Genomic DNA, 20,211 nt, shown 5'->3' on the forward strand with positions numbered 1-20,211 from the left:
GCTCCCATGGCAGAGACCCCGTGAGGAGCCTCGCTGCAGCATTCTGCACCCGCTGGAGTTTCTGGGACAGCTTCAAGGGCAGCCCCGCATAGAGCGAATTACAGTAGTCAAGCCTGGAGATGGCCATCGCATGGATCACTGTGGCCAGGTCGGGGCGGGAAAGGTAAGGGACCAACTGCTTGATGCGGCGAAGGTGGAAAAATGTCGCCTTGGCTGTTGCTGTAACTTGCACCTCCATGGAAAGGGAGGCGTCAAAGATTACACCCAAACTCTTAACGGAAGGCAATGGCACTAATTGGGCCCCCGCAAGAGGAGGGGGTTGGTCACTCACCCCCATGCCATCCCGACCCAGCCATAGGACCTCTGTCTTTGAAGGATTTAGTTTCAATCGGCTCCCACGAAACCATCTAGCCACAGCTTCCAAGCATCTGGTCAGTGTGTTCGGGGCCGAGTAGGTGTGGCCATCCATCAGCAGATAGAGCTGAGTGTCATCAGCATACTGGTGACAGCCCAGCCCAAAGCTCCAGATAATCTGGGCAAGGGGGCGCATAAAGATGTTAAAAAGCACCGGGGAGAGAATTGCGCCCTGCGGCACTCCACACACCAAGGAATAGTGCGACGACATTTCCCTCCCTAGTGCCACCCTCTGTCCCCGACCAGAGATAAAAGAGCACAGCCAGTTACGGGCTATGCCCTGTATCCCCACGTCTGCGAGGCGGTGGTCCAGAAGATCATGATTGACCATGTCAAAGGCCGCTGACAAATCTAAAAGGATCAGCAGTCCTGACCCGCCTCGATCCAGTTGTCTACACAGCGGCATAGCATGGGTTATCAGCACCCGGGGCAAGGCAAGTAATTTGCGCCCCCTAACCCGGGGCAAGGCAAGTAATTTGCGCCCCCTAACCCGGGGCAAGGCAAGTACAGTAATTTACTCTCCCAAGCAGCAGCAGCGAGGCTTCTCTTTCCCCCGCGCTCTCCCGGAGCTGCCTCTTTTCTTTCCTTTTTTCCCTTTCTCCAAGGCTTTTCGCTTTCTCTCCTTAATTGATTCCCCCCCCACACCGCGGCGTTTCCTGGCTGCTCCCCCCCCTTCCCCTCTCCTCCTCGCTCTGCTTGCCTTGCCCTGCCCTGCCTGAGGGCGCCCTGAGGAGACTCCGCTCTCCTTTTTGACCAGGCGAGGTGGAAAAAAGGGGGAAAAGTCTCTTCCCGCCCCACGCCAGACTCCCTGCTCAGCTTGGCTCACTACCCAGGTGGCCAGTGGAGAGAGAGCCGCAATTACCATAAAGCTCCTCTCCCTCCGCTTCGCCAAGCTGTCAAAGCCCGGCAGCAGCGGCAATGGCAGCAGCAGGCGCAGCCAGACCCCCGCCAGCCAGCCAGCCCGCCTGCCCGCCCGCCCGCCTGCCCGGCTTCCTCTCCTTTTTTTGCCCGCGGCAGAAGGCTTCACTCTCCCCCTTCCGCGACCTCCTCGCCAAGCCGAGCGAGCGCAGGCTCCCTAACCTGTGGATTTTAGTAGGGGCAGAGAGCTGCTAGTGCGAGTGCGCCCCCCGCCCATGTTGCGCCCGGTGCGGCCGGCACCCCTGGCACCCCCCACGCTACGCCACTGTGTCTACAGAGATCATCTGTTAGGGCAACCAGAGCTGTCTCGGTCCCAAAACCAGGACGGAAACCGGACTGAAATGGATCTAAAGCCGATGTTTCCTCCAGAAACCTACCAAGCTGTTCAGCAACCGCTCTCTCAATTACCTTACCCAGATATGGAAGATTTGAAACTAGTAGCTATGATATTTCGCCAATGGCTTTTAATTGCTGGAAGTGTAATGTTGTCACTGCCGGATTGGATTGGGGCCGCAGTGCTTGGGCAAGCGGATGAACCCTTTCTCCCCGCAGAAGTTCCCTTGACCCAATTCCTCCCCCACTGGACAAAAATCACAAGTACCATACAGAGCTTCTACTTTCATGTGTCCTTCATGGGGAAAAGAATATTTTCCATCTTAGCTTTTGGAGTCTCTAGCCTATAGCACCTGGGGTGTGAAGCAGGGTCACTGAGTGGGTGTGGCTTGAGCTAGGGGGGCAGATTGAGAGGTTCCCCACTCCTGGCTTATGGGAAACCAACAACCCAGGTGCAGCAGGAAAGAAAAGGTTGGAGGAGAACTTTCCTTCCATCTTGGGAACCAAGTCAGTATTATCAAAATATTGATGACACTTTTGATTAATTATTACAACTGAGGAAAGAAGCAACGTTGCTGCTGCTGTTGTTTAGTCGTTTCCGACTCTTTGTGACCCCATGGACCAGAGCACGCCAGGCACTCCTGTCTTCCACTGCCTCCCGCACTTTGGTCAAACTCATGCTGGTAGCTTCGAGAACACTGTCCAACCACCTCGTCTTCTGTCGTCCCCTTCTCCTTGTGCCCTCCATCTTTCCCAGCATCAGGGTCTTTTCCAGGGAGTCTTCTCATGAGGTGGCCAAAGTATTGGAGCCAGAGCTTCAGGATCTGTCCTTCCAGTGAGCACTCAGGGCTGATTTCCTTAAGAATGGATAGGTTTGATCTTCTTGCAGTCCACGGGACTCTTAAAGAAGCAACAGAACCCCTTAACTTGGATTCCTAGTTTATTCACTCCATGAATGGAGGGAGAGTTGCACACATGGAAGGAGCGCTTCAGTGATTCCCCCTTTCCTTCTGTGAAGCTCCATTCCTTCACAAAGTGAAAACGTTCAGATCCAAGCCATTCAAAACAGCAACAGAACCAGCTCCTTGATCTCTATATGTTAGTCAATTCATTCTCATATCTTTGACGCAAAGCTTACATTAAACAGTATCCATCCTCTTTAGACCCCCCCTTTTTTGCTTACCACTTCAGGCCTTTATTCAGCCAAAATATACTGTGAACACAATCCCCAAGCTCTCCCTCACTTCAGTGGTTGTTTTTAAAGGATCTTTTGCGTTCTTAATCTTAGTTGCGTGCTTCTTTTTAATTTGCACTCTTATTCTTCAGAGTATTCCACTAAAAAGAATGGTTTCATAACTGGAGGAAAGTACTCAGAGTATAACGTTTGGGGCTTCTTATATTTGCTGTTATCGCATAATAAAATGGCTTATAAATTCTTTTACAGCACTCCACGAAGCCGTCTTTAAAATGAAAAGGCTCAGTGGCACTTTGTTTGTTAGCACCGCACACTTTCCTTTTATGGTACTCAGTGATGTAGGTGGATTCTTTACATTTGTGAAAGCTTTTGATTTTGCTGAGCAACACTATGGACAAAAGCAGGCTCAGTATCCAGCAGCTGAGATAAATAAACTCACACAGATGGTCCTATTCAGCTAGCCAATAAAGACCGCAAATGTGTGGATTGATTTATTGGTGTGTGGATTGATTTATTGTGAACCCCCCCCCCCTTATACTTATTTCATAGTGTGGTTCTATCTCACAATTCTCTTTTGAATTGAACATTGAATCTGAAAAATTAATGGAGCCACATATTTTAAATTTACACTGGATAATGTGTTCATGCTTAATGGCGGGGAGCTGGGGGAGTGGGGATCATAAGGAAGGAAGTGTCTTCAGTTCTCTTGAAGAAGAAGAAGAAGAAGAAGAAGAAGAAGAAGAGGAGGAGGAGGAGGAGGAGGAGGAGGAGGAGGAGGAGGAGGAGGAGGAGGAGTTTGGATTTGATATCCTGCTTTATCACTACCTGAAGGAGTCTCAAAGTGGCTAACATTCTCCTTTCCCTTCCTCCCCCACAACAAACACTCTGTGAGGTGAGTGGGGCTGAGAGACTTCAGAGAAGTGTGGGATGTGAAACACAGGAGCAGTCAATTACAACATTCCTAGAGTGTACATGTTTAGACATGGGGAGGGATGTTTGTCCAGCCAGCAGGTAAACTTCCTGTTTCCCTCTGGGCTGGGACAGAATTCCTCTGCATGTGACTAGAGGTGGGTGTGGCCTCACCTGTGCAGGTAATGATAAAAGCACAGGGCAAGGGCAGCCATCTCTCTCTTGCCTCTCTTGCCTCTCTTCCATCGAACAAGCAACATCTAGTAAGCTAAAGATGCCAAGAGAGGAGAAAGGGACTATCTTCTTATAAGATAGAATCCAAATGTATATTACTTCATTAAGCCTAAGTCTGCCTTCTGGGATCTGATGTGAACAGAATGTGAGTAAACTCTTTTTATACTTTTGTAAAGGACTGTGTCGTGTCTTCTATTTTAAGAGGGAATAAGGGGAAATTACCAGAGTGATTATTATAGAGGCTTAAGCAAGCCTGAGCAAACGCTGCCGTTGCAAACTTAAAAATAAAGGGGAATGTTTTGCTCTGTTGATATTGGGAACTTGTTAACACAAGTTGGATAAGGATATAATCAGTCAATATATCTTCTCCTGCATCCCTGAACATTCCCAGAAGTGTGACTAGCCCAAGGTCACCCAGCAGCTGCATGTGGAGGAGTGGAGACGCGAACCCGGTTCACCAGATTACGAGTCTACCACTCTTAGCCACTACACCACACTGGCTCTTGAACCCCTGCTTTCACCTCTGGGAGAAAAGAACCTTACAGCCAGCCTCTTCACCCTTTTATCCTGTTAAAATACAGGAATCCTGCCCACAGCTGGGTCATCTAGTCCAACCCCCTGCAATGCAGGAATCTCAGCTAAAGCACCCATGACAGATGGCCATCCAACCTCTGCTTTAAAGCCTCCCAGGCAGGAGAGTCCACAACCTCCCGAGGGAGTCTGTTCCACTGTTGAACATCTCTTACTGTCAGAAAGTTCTTTCTGATGTTTAGTCGGAATCTCCTACCTTGTAACTTGAACCCATTGGTTCGAGTCCTACCCTCCAGAGCAGGAGAAAACAAGTTTGCTCCATCTTCCATGTGACAGCCCTTGATATATTTGAAGATGACTATCATATCTCCTCTCAGTCTCCTCTTTTCCAGGCTAAACATATCCAGCTCCTTCAACTGTTCCTAATAAGGCTTGGTTTCCAGACCCTTGATCATCTTGGTTGCCCTCCACGGTACATGTTCCAGCTTGTCAACTTCCTTCTTAAATTGTGGTACCCAGGATTGAACACAGTATTCCAGGTGTGGTCTGACCAAGGTAGAATAGAGTGGTACTATTACTTGCTCTGGACACAATACTTCTGTTGATGCAGCCTAGAATAGCATTAGCTTTTTTTGCTGCTGTGTCATGTGGTTGGACTCATGTTCAGCTTATTACCTACTAAGACCCCTAGATCCTTTTCACCAGTACTGTCAGGTGTCCCCCATCTTATATTTGAGAAAGACTCAAAGCTTCAAAATGGTGATTTACAACTGAATCACACTCTCTCATGATCTAAAGTTAAACACCATGTGAGAGAGAAGAGGACCTGAACAGTGAATTATCAACCCATTTAGGTGCTCAGAGAGCTCTACCTTGCCCAATGAATTTTTACAGTGTTAAACCTGCAGCAATACAGATTCAAACACATACAGAGTTATTTTCCATTTCAATGTCAATTAAACAATTATACTTAACAAAGACTCTGAGCTACAAACCTGGAAAGCCACTGTCAAAAGTACTTGGCTAAATGGACCAATGTTCTGACCCACTATAAGGCAGCTTATTATGTTCAACTGAGTTCATGCTTCCATTTATTTTACAATATGGGATAAGTGCCCAGTTTGCTGTTTTACTATATTTCAATAGTTTAAACAAGCTGCCAACAATCTCTCTCTCTCTCTGGAGTCTGGCTATTAGACCTACCTAAATGGGTAACCTAAGGAAGAGTCATTTCCAGTTCAGCTGCTAGCATATGACTTAGCAATTAAAAAAAGAGAATCACGTTCAAGTGTGAAGCATCCATTATGAGGATAATGTCCCCAGCACTGTCCCTGATGTGGATATGTTTTGACTTGAGATAAAGGGATTATATCGTCATGTAACGAAACGAAGGATTAGGAAAGGATACAGTATTTCTGGACAAACATGCAGGCTGAACCACCAAATTGAATAATACTATGTTGTAAAAAAACAAAATTAAAAATGCTATATCTATAAAATTCCAGTTTGCTAATTTACTTTGGGAAGTGTGGCTGTAATCCTATACACACTGACCTGGGAGTAAGCCTACCTGAATTAAATGGAGTTTACTTCTGGGTAGACATTGACAGGATCACACTGTTAGTCAACATACGTAGTGTTGAATCCAGTGAATATTTAATCACAGTGATATAAAGGCTGAATTTGTACTTAACTCAGTTTCTGATAGCAAAATTTTATCTGCGATGGTCTTGTATGCTTGGGGAGACCAGATTTAGACTGATTACAACAAACCCCCCAAGTCCCTTTTTAATTACTGAAAAGCCAAAACTGCCAACTGAGATCAAATGCATTGAAAGCACGCTATTTACATTTCATTAAATGAGACCAAACCTCTGTTGTTTGGGAGTGTATTCCAAACATCTGCTTCTACAAGGTATTGTGTAGTATTATTCCTATAGATCTAAGAACAGGCTGACAGATGCAATGCAAACTGACATGAACACAAGGACCTTGTTTCATTACCTGAAAGCCAAATAATATACCCATAGTTCGTTTGGGAATTAAGATGAACAGGGAGGAAAAATACATTTGAACTTAGAATCTGAACATGAATCTTATTAGTTCTATGCAGGGGTGAACAAAATATTGTGGGGAGCCCAGTAAGCCCCGCCCCACATAATCAATCACATGGTGCGGTGCACGAACACCATTTGAATGGCAATATAGGAGACTCTTGAGAGTCCCATGGACTGCAAGAAGATCAAACCTATCCATTCTTAAGGAAATCAGCCCTGAGTGCTCACTGGAAGGACAGATCCTGAAGCTGAGGCTCCAATACTTTGGCCACCTCATGGGAAGAGAAGACTCCCTGGAAAAGACCCTGATGTTGGGAAAGATGGAGGGCACAAGGAGAAGAGGACGACAGAGGACGAGATGGCTGGACAGTGTTCTTGAAGCTACCAGCATGAGTTTGACCAAACTGTGGGAGGCAGTGGAAGACAGAAGTGCCTGGTGTGTTCTGGTCCATGGAGTCACGAAGAGTCAGACACGACTAAACGACCAAACAACAACAACAACATCCGTCAACTTGGAGGGGCAGCCCCCTCAAATCTTTTATTGGAGGGGTCATATTCCCCTTGGCCCCTAGGAGTTGGCTCCTATGGTTCTATGATGCATTGAGATGATTTGATTTATTTCCACTCCTCATCATACAGATACCAGGGCAGTTTATGACAGAATACTGAACCTCGACCAGAAAATGATGTAAACTTGAAAAAAGTCAATTAAAACAATTAAAAGTATTATATTCAACACTAATACAACAGCCTGCATGAAAATATACATACACCAGGCATAGGCAATCTCATCCCTCCAGATGTTTTTGGCCTACAACTCCCATGATCCCTAGCTATAACAGGACCAGTGGTCAGGGATGATGGGAATTGTAGTCCCAAAACATCTGGAGGGCGAGTTTGCCTATGCCTGCAATACACAGTATTAATACTTTCTGGATAAAAAGAGATGTTTTCAACTAGTGCCGAAACACAAGGTTGGTCAGTGGCAGAAGCATTTCCACGGGGAGCTCATTCCAGAGGTGCCACCATTCTTGCGCCACCATGTACTCCCCCTGATGGTTGGAACCACAAGAACAGTCTCCCATACCATAATAACACATGGGTAGGTTGGTTGAGAGAAATATTTGGGCTTTGGAAGAGAGGGCATCTGTGGAGTTACGCAGCCCAACTTCTAAAAGTCAGCTAATGGCTGTGGGACCTCACTGAAACACATGTCAAGGTATTAGACAGAATGGAATCCAACCCGAGTCATAACTTATAAACTATGATTGATGCCACCAATATTCCAGACAACTGGTATTATGTGTGCATGTGGTTCCTGATGTACAGCTGGCAAGAACATGAAAGCATGTAAATGGATGTTGGGAAAGAGAGACGTGTACAGATTGCATTCCTGCTAAGCTGTGCAATGCATCTGATTGCTATATTAAAAATGGGAAAATTAAAACCCAGCTCATTGCCCTTGAAAAAAATAGGGCTCAGTCTAGAAGGCTGTGGCAGAAGCACAGAGTTGGTGGCTCAGGAGGAATGGCGGCAGAGCCTGGCCACACGACTCCTGTGGCTTTAGAGTCACCTCTGATTCTTTGGGTCCTTGTACTCTATGTGCAACTACAGGGCATTCTCATTGGCTATTTCCAGGAAGCTGATGCTGGAAAGACATCTACACCATGACACAGATGCATAGCAGTCAAGTGTGAAGAATAAAAAGACTGAATCTTTAATTTTAATCAGTTGGTCTGGTTGTAAGTCAGACAGGCAGGTGGGGTTGAATAAGGAGAAAGACCTACTGCTTCCTTAAGACGGTTCTTATACATGCATGAAGGCAGCAGGAGCATGCTCCATGCCAGGGTTTCCCAAACTTGGCTCTCCAGCTGTTTTTGGACTACAATTCCCATCTTCCCTGACCACTGATCCTGCAAGCTAGGGGTAATGGGAGTTGTAGTCCAATAGCTTTATGCCAAGGGCGAGGAACCTGTGGCCTTCCAAATCTTGTTCCATCAGCCCCAACCAGTGATCAGGGATAGCCAGTGGTCAGGGATGATGGGAACTGTGGTCCAACAACACCCTGGAGGGCAATATGTTCACCATCTCTGCTGTATGTGCATGGGTTGACTGGGTGTGGCAGAAGCTAGAATTATAGTAGTAGTAGTAATAATAATAATAATAATAATAATAATAATAATAATAATAAATAATTTATTATTTGTACCCTGCCCATCTGGCTGGGTTTCCCCAGCCACTCTGGGCGGCTTCCACAAAGACCAAAAATACACTAAGATGTCACACATTAAAAACTTCCCTGAACAGGGCTGCCTTAAGATGTCTTCTGAATGTCAGGTAGTCGTTTATCTCTTTGACATCTGGTGGGCGGGTGCCACTACCGAGAAGGTCCTCTGCCTGGTACCCTGTAGCTTTGCTTCTCGCAATGAGGGAACCGCCAGAAATCCCTCAGTGCTGGACCTCAGCGTCCGGGCAGAACGATGGGGGCGGAGACACTCCTTCAGGTATACTGGGCCGAGGCCGTTTAGGGCTTTAAAGGTCAACACCAACACTTGAATTGTGCTCGGAAGTGCACTGGGAGCCAATGTAGGTCTTATGTGGTCTCGGCAGTCTCCCATGGTCACCAGTCTATCTGCCGTATTCTGGATTAGTTGTAGTTTCCGGGTCACCTTCAAAGGTAGCCCCACATAGAGTGCATTGCAGTAGTCCAAGTGGGAGATAACTAGAGCATGCACCACTCTGGCAATTAAGGTAAAAATGCTTGACTGACACCACTGAAAAAAGTCCTGGTTCGTTTTATTCTGTTACAAGTTTTCTTGTCATTCCAATACCTGTCAGCTTAACTAAAAGAAGCTTGACAACGTTCCCTGAAGCATCAGCCTTAGAGAGCACATACGGCAGCTCTTGAAAATGCAAGGAGAGAACAGAGGGTGACTAGGGCTTTGAGATACAAAATGAACGTTTAGCGCTAGAAGAGCAGATCACCCTTGAATTTCTCCTTGAAGAAGGCTGGATTTTAAGCTGTGCTGCCAGTGTGTCATTCAGCACAATTCATCTGTAAAGCATCTCAGGCGATACAAAACCAAACTCAATTTTTTCAGCCTTTTCCATCTTAAACATTCAGAGTTATTTGATCACAAGGCCACAGTGAGCACCTTGGGAAGCCATGTAACATCACATAATTTTGGTTTTTCTATTGGGCGATTGTTGTTTGCCATCTGGTCATATTGATACTGAGGGCTTTATGCAAAAGTGAGGAGAACAGATTCATTCCTATATCACCATAGTTCCTTTTCAGCTGCTAATGTGCTGAGTGAGTTTTATTTGTAGACATCCATCCAGCTTCACATTTGGCCTCTAGCTCACAAAGAAAAATACTTTCCAGCCGCTGAATTTTCATGCATTGTAATTATATGTCCAACTGATTTGAATATGGTGCTCACAAATCATATGGATCAAAATCTTCTGTGGCTGCAGGGATCTTTATTTAAAAAACAAACAAAAAACAAACAAACCAGAACTGTTTTCTTTAAAAAAAAAAAAAAATTGCTTGCCCAGTGGTAAAAGGAGTCTATAGTACAATGCATCAAACTTCCATCCTTATTTGAAGACTGAATCTGCTCAGCCAATACCAGTAGGCTATTCAACTCATACCAGCTTACAGCGAAAGTGGAAGGCACAGAACAAACATACTTTGATATATTTCGATCTGAAGACTGTTCCCTGGGAAACAAAATGCATAATATCTTCTAGCTGAATCTCAATGTCATACATAACTTCCCTTGACATGTGTTTCCTCCTAAGCCTGTAGCTGGTGTTATAAGACTGTGTAAGGCTTGCTTGTGTCACCACCAGGTGCCACTATAGCACGGGAGCCAGGCTCAGAGTTTGAACTTTAGCCATCATGGAAGAACAGCCCTTGAAAGGCAGGGACAAATTATTCCAGTGGTGGCAGATCCCAAATATCTGACACAAACGCGGACTCAGAAGATGGGAGAAAGGAAGATAGAAATGAGAACTTTCAGAGAGAGAATAAGTATTTCAAGCTGTGATAAACTGGTCTAATCTAATCCATGTAGGCCTTTAATCCCCTTCATGGATCACTGCCTTGCCGTGGCGAAGGGGCTTGAAGAACTCAGAGAAGCTATGAACTATGCCGAGCAGGGCACCCAAGATGAACAGGTCATAGTGGAGAGTTTTGACCAAACGTGATCCACCTGGAGGAGGAACCGGCAAGCCACTCCAGTATCCCTGCCAAGAAAACTCCATGGACAAAGACAACAGGCATATAAAAGATATGACGCTGGAAGATGAGCCCCTCAGGTCGGAAGGCGTCCAACATGCTACTGGGGAAGAGCGGAGGGCAAGTACAAGTAGATCCAGAGCTGATGAAGCGGCTGGGCCAAAGCCGAAAGGACGCTCAGTTGCGGATATGCCTGGAAGCGAAAGGAAAGTCCAATGCTGTAAAGAAAAATATTGCATAGGAACCTGGAATGTAAGAACCATGAACCTGGGTAAGTTGGAGGTGGTCAAAAATGAGATGGCAAGAATAAATATTGACATCCTGGGCATCAGTGAACTAAAATGGACGGGAATGGGTGAATTCAGTTCGGATGACCATCATATCTACTACTGTGGGCAAGAAACCCGTAAAAGAAATGGAGTGGCCCTCATAGTCAACAAAAGAGTGGCGAAAGCTGTACTGGGATGCAATCTCAAAAATGATAGAATGATCTCGATACGAATCCAAGGCAGACCTTTTAACATCACAGTAATCCAAGTTTATGCACCAACTACTTGTGCTGAAGAAACTGAAATTGACCAATTCTATGAAGACTTACAACACCTTATAGAAGTGACACCAAAGAAGGATGTTCTTATCATTATAGGGGATTGGAATGCTAAAGTAGGGAGTCAAGAGATAAAAGGAACAACTGGCAAGTTTGGCCTTGGAGATCAAAACGAAGCAGGGCAAAGGCTAATAGAGTTCTGTCAAGAGAACAAGCTGGTCATCACAAACACGCTTTTCCAACAACACAAGAGATGACTCTACACATGGACATCACCAGATGGACAGCATCGAAATCAGATTGATTATATTCTCTGCAGCCAAAGATGGAGAAGCTCTATACAGTCAGCAAAAACAAGACCTGGAGCTGACTGTGGCTCAGATCATCAGCTTCTTATAGCAAAATTCAAGCTTAAACTGAAGAAAGTAGGAAAAACCACTGGGCCGGTAAGATACAATCTAAGTCAAATCCCTTATGAATACACAGTGGAAGTGAGGAACAGGTTTAAGGATTTAGATTTGGTGGACAGAATGCCTGAAGAACTATGGATGGAGGCTCGTAACATTATACAGGAGGCAGCAACGAAAACCATCCCAATGGAAAGGAAATGCAAGAAAGCAAAGTGGGTGTCCAATGAGGCCTTACAAATAGCGGGGGAGAGAAGGCAAGCAAAATGCGAGGGAGATGGTGAAAGATACAGGAAATTGAATGCAGATTTCCAAAGAATAGCAAGGAGAGACAAGAAGACCTTCTTAAACGAGCAATGCAAAGAAATAGAGGAAAGCAATAGAATGGGAAGAACCAGAGATCTGTTCAAGAAAATTGGAGATATGAAAGGAACATTTCGTACAAAGATTTTCATAATAAAGGACAAAAGTGGAAAGGACCTAACAGAAGCAGAAGACATCAAGAAGAGGTGGCAAGAATACACAGAGGAATTATACCAGAAAGAAATGGATGCCTCGTATACCACAGGTAGTGTGGTTGCTGACCTTGAGCCAGACATCCTGGAAAGTGAAGTCAAATGGGCCTTAGAAAGCACTGCAAATAACAAGGCCAGTGGAAGTGATGGTATTCCAGCTGAACTATTTAAAATTTTAAAAGATGATGCTGTTAAGGTGCTACACTCAATATGCCAGCAAGTTTGGAAAACTCAGCAGTGGCCAGAAGATTGGAGAAGATCAGTCTACATCCCAATCCCAAAGAAGGGCAGTGCCAAAGAATGCTCCAACTACCACACAATTGCACTCATTTCACACGCTAGCAAGGTTATGCTTAAAATTCTACAAGGAAGGCTCAAGCAGTATGTGGACCGAGAACTCCCAGAAGTGCAAGCTGGATTTAGAAGAGGCAGAGGAACCAGAGACCAAATTGCAAACATGCGCTGGATTATGGAGAAAGCTAGAGAGTTCCAGAAAGACATCTACTTCTGCTTCATTGACTATGCAAAAGCCTTTGACTGTGTCGACCACGGCAAACTATGGCAAGTTCTTAAAGAAATGGGAGTGCCAGATCACCTCATCTGTCTCCTGAGAAATCTCTATGTGGGACAAGAAGCTACAGTTAGAACTGGATATGGAACAACTGATTGGTTCAAAATTGGGAAAGGAGTACGACAAGGCTGTACTTTGTCTCCCTGCTTATTTAACTTATATGCAGAATTCATCATGCGAAAGGCTGGGCTGGATGAATCCCTAGCCGGAATTAAGATTGCCGGAAGAAATATCAACAACCTCAGATATGCAGATGACACAACCTTGATGGCAGAAAGTGAGGAGGAATTAAAGAACCTTTTAATGAGGGTGAAAGAGGAGAGCGCAAAATATGGTCTGAAGCTCAACATCAAAAAAACGAAGATCATGGCCACTGGTCCCATCACCTCCTGGCAAATAGAAGGGGAAGAAATGGAGGTAGTGAGAGATTTTACTTTCTTGGGCTCAATGATCACTGCAGATGGTGACAGCAGCCACGAAATTAAAAGACGCCTGCTTCTTGGGAGAAGGGCAATGACAGGCCTAGATAGCATCTTGAGAAGTAGAGACATCACCTTGCCAACAAAGGTTCGTATAGTTAAAGCCATGGTTTTCCCAGTAGTGATGTATGGAAGTGAGAGCTGGACCATAAAGAAGGCTGATCGCCGAAGAATTGATGCTTTTGAATTATGGTGCTGGAGGAGACTCTTGAGAGTCCCATGGACTGCAAGAAGATCAAACCTCTCCATATTGAAGGAAATCAACCCTGAGTGCTCACTGGAAGGACAGATTGTGAAGCTGAGGCTCCAGTACTTTGGCCACCTCATGAGAAGAGAAGACTCCCTGGAAAAGACCCTGATGTTGGGAAAGATGGAGGGCACAAGGAGAAGGGGACGGCAGAGGACGAGATGGTTGGATAGTGTTTTCGAGGTTACCAGCATGAGTTTGACTAAACTGCGGGAGGCAGTGGAGGACAGAGGTGCCTGGCGTTCTCTGGTCCATGGGGTCACGAAGAGTCGGACACGACTAAACGACTAAACAACAACAGGCCTTTAATTGTGCGTACGCCATTAGGTGATGGTTCCTACTCAGGCATTCCAAGTCCCTCACTTGAGGACAGAGATGGTGAGCGTGCCACCTCTGTGACAACCACCCCAGCCTCATGGCCCTCCATGAATAGACAAGAGGGTCCTATGAATCAACTTCTTATGACATGCTGCCAAGAGACAAGAAATGAGACAAAGGAACTGTAGAGTTGGAAAAGCTCCAGAAAAAATCCAGATGTTGTTATGACTGCATAACAACATCTCCCACCATCCCTGGGACCATCCCTGCTCCCACCATCCCTGACCATCATTAGTGCTGTCTAGGCCTGATGAGAGATGTAAGGTAGTCTAGCAACATCTGGAGGTCTACAGGTTCCCCACCACTGATGAGAAACTTTTCAGTGGAAAATGAGCTAGCAGGTAAAGGGTTAAATATCCTCTCCCTGCTGCTTCTGTGGTTTGAAGTGTCCCAGTAGGTGCTCTGCAAGAGAGAATGAATTGTTGGGACTGTAATGTAATGTGTAGTTTGCCCTGAGCCTAAAAAACCCCCTAGTACATAGCTGTGAAAGGTGCACAGAGCAGTGTGAGCCAAAATAGATAGTTATGGGGCATCCTCTATATAATACATCATGGCAAGGTTGTCTTGATATACTATGCATCAATCGACTAGCATCTGTTGATGCATTGTGAGTCATCAAACACCTTACTACCAAGTTGCAGGCATGAGGATTTGCACTAAAGTAGATTCCTCATAGGTCCGTATAGTTAAAGCTATGGTTTTCCCAGTAGTGATGTACGGAAGTGAGAGCTGGACCATAAAGAAGGCTGATCGCCAAAGATTTTATGCTTTTGAATTATGGTGTTGGAGGAGACTCTTGAGAGTCCCATGGACTACAAGAAGATCAAACCTCTCCATTCCTAAGGAAATCAGCCCTGAGTGCTCTAGTTCTGCTGGATCTCTCAGCGGCCTTTGACACCATCGACCATAACATCCTTCTGGACCGTCTAGAGGGGCTGGGAGCTGGGGGCACTGTTATACAGTGGTTCCGCTCCTTCCTCCTGGGCCGTGTCCAGAAGGTGGTGGTGGGGGGTGAGTGTTCAGACCCCTGGGCTCTCACTTGTGGGGTGCCTCAGGGTTCTGTCCTCTCCCCCATGCTTTTTAATATCTATATGAAGCCGCTGGGAGAGATCATCAGGGGGTTTGGACTGGGTGTTCATCAGTATGCAGATGACACCCAGCTCTACCTCTCCTTTAAATCAGAACCAGTGAAGGCGGTGAAGGTCCTGTGTGAGTGCCTGGAGGCGGTTGGAGGTTGGATGGCGGCTAACAGATTGAGGTTGAATCCTGACAAGACAGAAGTACTGTTTTTGGGGGACAGGAGGCGGGCAGGTGTGGAGGATTCCCTGGTCCTGAATGGGGTAACTGTGCCCCTGAAGGACCAGGTGTGCAGCCTGGGAGTCATTTTGGACTCACAGCTGTCCATGGAGGCGCAGATTAACTCTGTGTCCAGGGCAGCTGTCTACCAGCTCCACCTGGTACGCAGGCTTAGACCCTACCTCCCCGCAGACTGTCTCGCCAGAGTGGTGCATGCTCTAGTTATCTCCCGCTTGGACTACTGCAATGCACTCTACGTGGGGCTACCTTTGAAGGTGACCCGGAAACTGCAATTAATCCAGAATGCGGCAGCTAGACTGGTAACTGGGAGTGGCCGCCGGGACCACATAACACCGGTTCTGAGAGATCTGCATTGGCTCCCAGTACGTTTCCGAGCACAATTCAAAGTGTTGGTGCTGACCTTTAAAGCCCTAAACGGCCTCGGTCCTGTATACCTGAAGGAGCGTCTCCACCCCCATCGTTCAGCCCGGACACTGAGATCCAGCGCCGAGGGCCTTCTGGCGGTTCCCTCATTGCGAGAAGTGAGGTTACAGGGAACCAGACAGAGGGCCTTCTCGGTAGTGGCGCCCGCCCTGTGGAACGCCCTCCCATCAGATGTCAAAGAGATAAAGAATTACCTGACGTTCAGAAGACATCTTAAGGCAGCCCTGTTTAGGGATGTTTTTAATATGTAATGCTGTATTGTTTTTAATACTGATTGGGAGCCGCCCAGAGTGGCTGGGGAAACTCAGCCAGATGGGCGGGGTATAAATAATAAATTATTATTATTATTATTATTATTATCACTGGAAGGACAGATCGTGAAGCTAGGGCTCCAATACTTTGACCACCTCATGAGAAGAGAAGACTCCCTGGAAAAGACCCTGATGTTGGGAAAGATGGAGGGCACAAGGAGAAGGGGATGACAGAGGTTGAGATGGTTGGACAGTGTTCTCGAAGCTACCAGCATGAGTTTGACCAAACTGCGGGAGGCAGTGGAAGACAGGAGTGCCTGGCGTGCTCTGGTCCATGGGGTCACAAAGAGTCGGACACGACTAAACAACAAAGATTCCTCATCGGTGGCTAAAAAGTCCTACATTGCTGACCCATTGCTGTGCATCACATAGCAAATGTAGCATCATGCCACAATACCAGACTAGGTAATGTTGGCAGACACTACTGTTTGCAGTGATTTTCTTGGGTCTGATACCATTGGTTTAGACATTATGCTGGTGCAGTTGTCAGCTGGCCTCCATCTTGAGTCACTTATTTGCTGCCCAATCCCAAAGGATCAGTTTGTCACTCACCTTTACTGAAAGGTGCCTTTATGGCATCTCTTAGCATTTATTTATTTTTTTGACATTAAAGTGAACTGAAGCATCGAGAGAGTAATTTTCCTTGGAACAATGGATTTTTCTGAAATTCCTGCTTGCGCATGATTTGAGTGAATAAGTGCACTGCAGCTGAGAGAGCAATTACTTTTGACACACTGCTGTGTGAATAACGCACCCATTGGAATATGTATATCGTCTCTTTCTGGAAACATGCCCAAAGTGGTACCCGTTAAAATGAAAGTTCCGTTCATGTGAAGGTTAATGTTTAGTGAAATAGTACTTTTCGCAGAGAAACAGAGAGCAAGATTTAAAAACAGATGAACCCCAAACTGTGGTCAAATCTTCAGAAACACATATCGGAAGCCCAGAAGAACTCAGGATTTGTTCAGTGGAGGGGGAGGGGAGCCCTTGGGAATATAAAATGGCAGCTATTGGAAGATGGCATCTGGTAAGATGGCGTCCTGGATTTGGGCTTCAAAGTGTTGGAGAGTATGCCATATGCACAATTACTGGGCTGCTCTCTCTAACTGCAATTACCTGAAGAAGCATCTCCACCCCCATCATTCTGCCCAGACACTGAGGTCCAGTTCTGAGGGCCTTCTAGCGGTTCCCTCACTGCACGAAGTGAGGTTACAGGGAACCAGGCAGAGGGCCTTCTCGGTAGTAGCACCTGCTCTGTGGAACGCCCTCCCATCAGATGTCAAGGAAATAAACACCTGTGTTTTAGAAGACATCTGAAGGCAGCCCTGTTTAATGAAGTTTTTAATGTTTAATGTTTTATTGTGTTTTTAATATTTGTTGGGAGCCGCCCAGAGTGGCTAGAGAGGCCCAGCCAGATGGGTGGGGTATAAATAAATAAATAAATATATTATTATTATTATTATTATTATTATTATTATTATTATTATTTATTATTATTTTACAACTGCATAATGCTGGCATTTCCATGGTACAGCAACTGCTTGTGCAAAAGGGCTAGCAGCTGTCGGCAGATATAGCAGTTCCCTGCAACTACTAAATGCTTCTCTAGCTTTTAGTGACTTTGTGGTCTTGCATAAAGTGTGTTTCAAATTAACAAATAGAATGGATAAGGTGTAACCTTCGGTATAACTTTGCAATTTGCTGAAACCCGCACCGTACGAAAACCGATTTAGGTTGAGGCTGTCACAAACGTGGCATATTCTGACTTATCAAATTTATAAGCTAATTAAAGCAAATATTCAAATTGTGTTTATGCCTCCAGGTAAATATTTAATACTCGGCTCTGCTGTGAAACGGCAGTCCTTTATGGTGATTTGCTATAGATGAGGGGAATGGCTTCCCCCTTAATCTTAATTTCCTGGCATTGCAGGCGCCGTGTGGCATGCTGAGATCTCAATAACGCACTTTGGTGTCATAATGCTATAGAGGGATTTATGGGCATAATTCTCTCTGATGCTGATGGGAGATAATATTCAAGTATTAAATCCTGCCTGCATCCAGATGGGGCATGTCTGCTGACAGACACCCATTTTAACCATTGTGAAGAGGCACATCAAACGAGGGTCCTGCAGGTTTGGATCCCTAAAGCAGAGGACAGAAAGTGCTCAGTTCAGCACTGCAAAAGGGTGGAAGAAAAAGGCATAAGAACATGCAAAACCAGGAATAAATATTGAACTCCATATCCTGCTGTCTCGACATCCCAGAGCTGGTAAATCTCATGTCTGTATACGATTTGTTACATGTATACTAGCCTTTCTCCAGGAATCTCAAGGCAGTGTACATGGGCTTGTCCCATCTCACTCCCCCAAAAATACTCATGATCACCCAGCAAGCTTTCTGACTGAGTGTGGCTGAGCAAACTGAAGCCTCCCCAACAGAACACACTAACAACCATAGTACATGGGCTGAACATTGCTTTTCCTATAACTTGAATTACAGTGGTACCTCGGGTTACGAACTTAATTCATTCAGAGAAAGTGGGCATTAGTATCCAACTACAGTGGTACCTTGGGTTAAGTACTTAATTCGTTCCGGAGGTCTGTTCTTAACCTGAAACTGTTCTTAACCTGAAGCACCACTTTAGCTAATGGGGCCTCCTGCTGCCACTGCACCACCGCTGCACAATTTCTGTTCTTATCCTGAAGCAAAGTTCTTAACCCGAGGTAATATTTCTGGGAGAGCAGAGTCTGTAACCTGAAGTGTATGTAACCTGAAGCGTGTGTAACCTGAGGTACCACTGTTTGGGGTTTTGTGCCATTTGCTTGGGAAGGTTTGCAGCCTAGAGACTACAGTGGTACCTTGGGTTATATACTCTTCAGGTTACATACGCTTCAGGTTACACACTCCGCTAAGCCAGAAAGAGTGCTTCAGGTTGAGAACTTTGCTTCAGGATAAGAACAGAAATCGGGCTTTGGCGGCGCGGCGACAGCAGGAGGCCCCATTAGCTAAAGTGGTGCTTCAGGTTAAGAACAGTTTCAGGTTAAGAACAGACCTCCGGAACGAATTAAGTACTTAAACCGAGGTACCACTGTATTGACTAAATTTCATACCTGTCTATTTGTTGTCACTTATTTCCCTCATGATGGAACCTTCAAATCTCCTGTCAAGGAAGGACAGCACAGGATTTTACCAGAAGTTTGCTACATTTCCAGTTCCAAAGCCAATAAAAGCAAACAGTAAAAACAAGTTGGCACATTAAAAAAAAGCAATTTAAAAATAAATATATATAATAAAATCACATGTTAACATTGCCTTTGCTTTAAAGGTGTTTGGAGCCCTTAACCCTGCAGCTTCCTGGCTGTGGTCTTAGTCCAGGCTCTCTATTTCCTGATAGCTTTCTCAGAACGGTAAGGCCTATAAAGGTGCAAGTCTGTGACTGGCTTTACATTGGATGCCTCGCCATATTGTTGACTGGGTACGTTGGAGGTGTAGCGAAGAGTACTTGAGCAAGCAGAGCATGACTGCTGGCAAAGGCCATCTGAAACAGATGAGTTCTGTGACCCCTCTGGAATGATGGCAGGGACACATTATTTCCGAACTCAATTTCTGAGGTACAAACTGTATCTCAGTCATTCCCCACATTTCCTGTCTTCCCATCTTCAGAGCTGATGGTAACGAGTCAGCATCAAGAAACCACACCAGGGAATCATGACTGATGTTTCCTCATTTTTCCTGGCTCTGCACAAACACCTGAAGGTTTTGCTCCCTTACCTGACTAGTATAACTATTTTAAAAGTCGCTGCTTGCGTGTCAGGCTATTACCCCAATCCAGTAAGGAAGATTCCTATGTGGAAACCCACTCTCACATCTGCAGCCAACAAGCATCTGCTACACCCACAAATTGCAAAACTTAAGAAGAGTACAGTTGAAGTGGCATCTGTTCAGACTCATTTACCTTTTTTCTTGTGTGAATGTAGTGTTGAGAGTTGGGCTGGGGCTAGGCTGTACGCTCGAATATCTCCAAATTCCTAGATCCACCAAGAATTCAATTGTTGGAATAGCCAGGAGAATTTCTTGGTAATGGCCTAAATATGGGTCATGGCTGGTGCTGTAGTTTGAAGGACAAAAGCCAGAGTTTTGTGTGTCTTTGTGAGCTGGGCTGAAAGCAGGCTGCAGGAAGAA

At 45.6% G+C, this 20,211-nt stretch overlaps 1 long non-coding RNA gene across 4 annotated transcripts in view; it reads right to left on the minus strand.

Moving 5' to 3' along the window:
• Window positions 1–6,741: 6,741 nt before the first annotated feature.
• Window positions 6,742–20,211, minus strand: part of LOC309369377 — a 37,985-nt gene continuing 24,515 nt past the window's right edge. Inside the window, exons 5-6 of one of the 4 annotated variants that reach the window (XR_014168062.1) lie at window positions 19,140–19,186; window positions 6,742–7,284 (exon numbers count right to left, since the gene is read on the minus strand). This is a non-coding gene — a long non-coding RNA (uncharacterized lncRNA). Of the gene's footprint in view, window positions 7,285–17,833; window positions 18,206–19,139; window positions 19,190–20,211 lie in introns of those variants that run through there. The other 3 variants (XR_014168063.1, XR_014168064.1, XR_014168065.1) reach the window with 3 other exon arrangements.

This window comes from Podarcis melisellensis, assembly GCF_964234715.1.
Source record: "Podarcis melisellensis genome assembly, chromosome: 4".
Classification (NCBI taxonomy): domain Eukaryota; kingdom Metazoa; phylum Chordata; class Lepidosauria; order Squamata; family Lacertidae; genus Podarcis; species Podarcis melisellensis.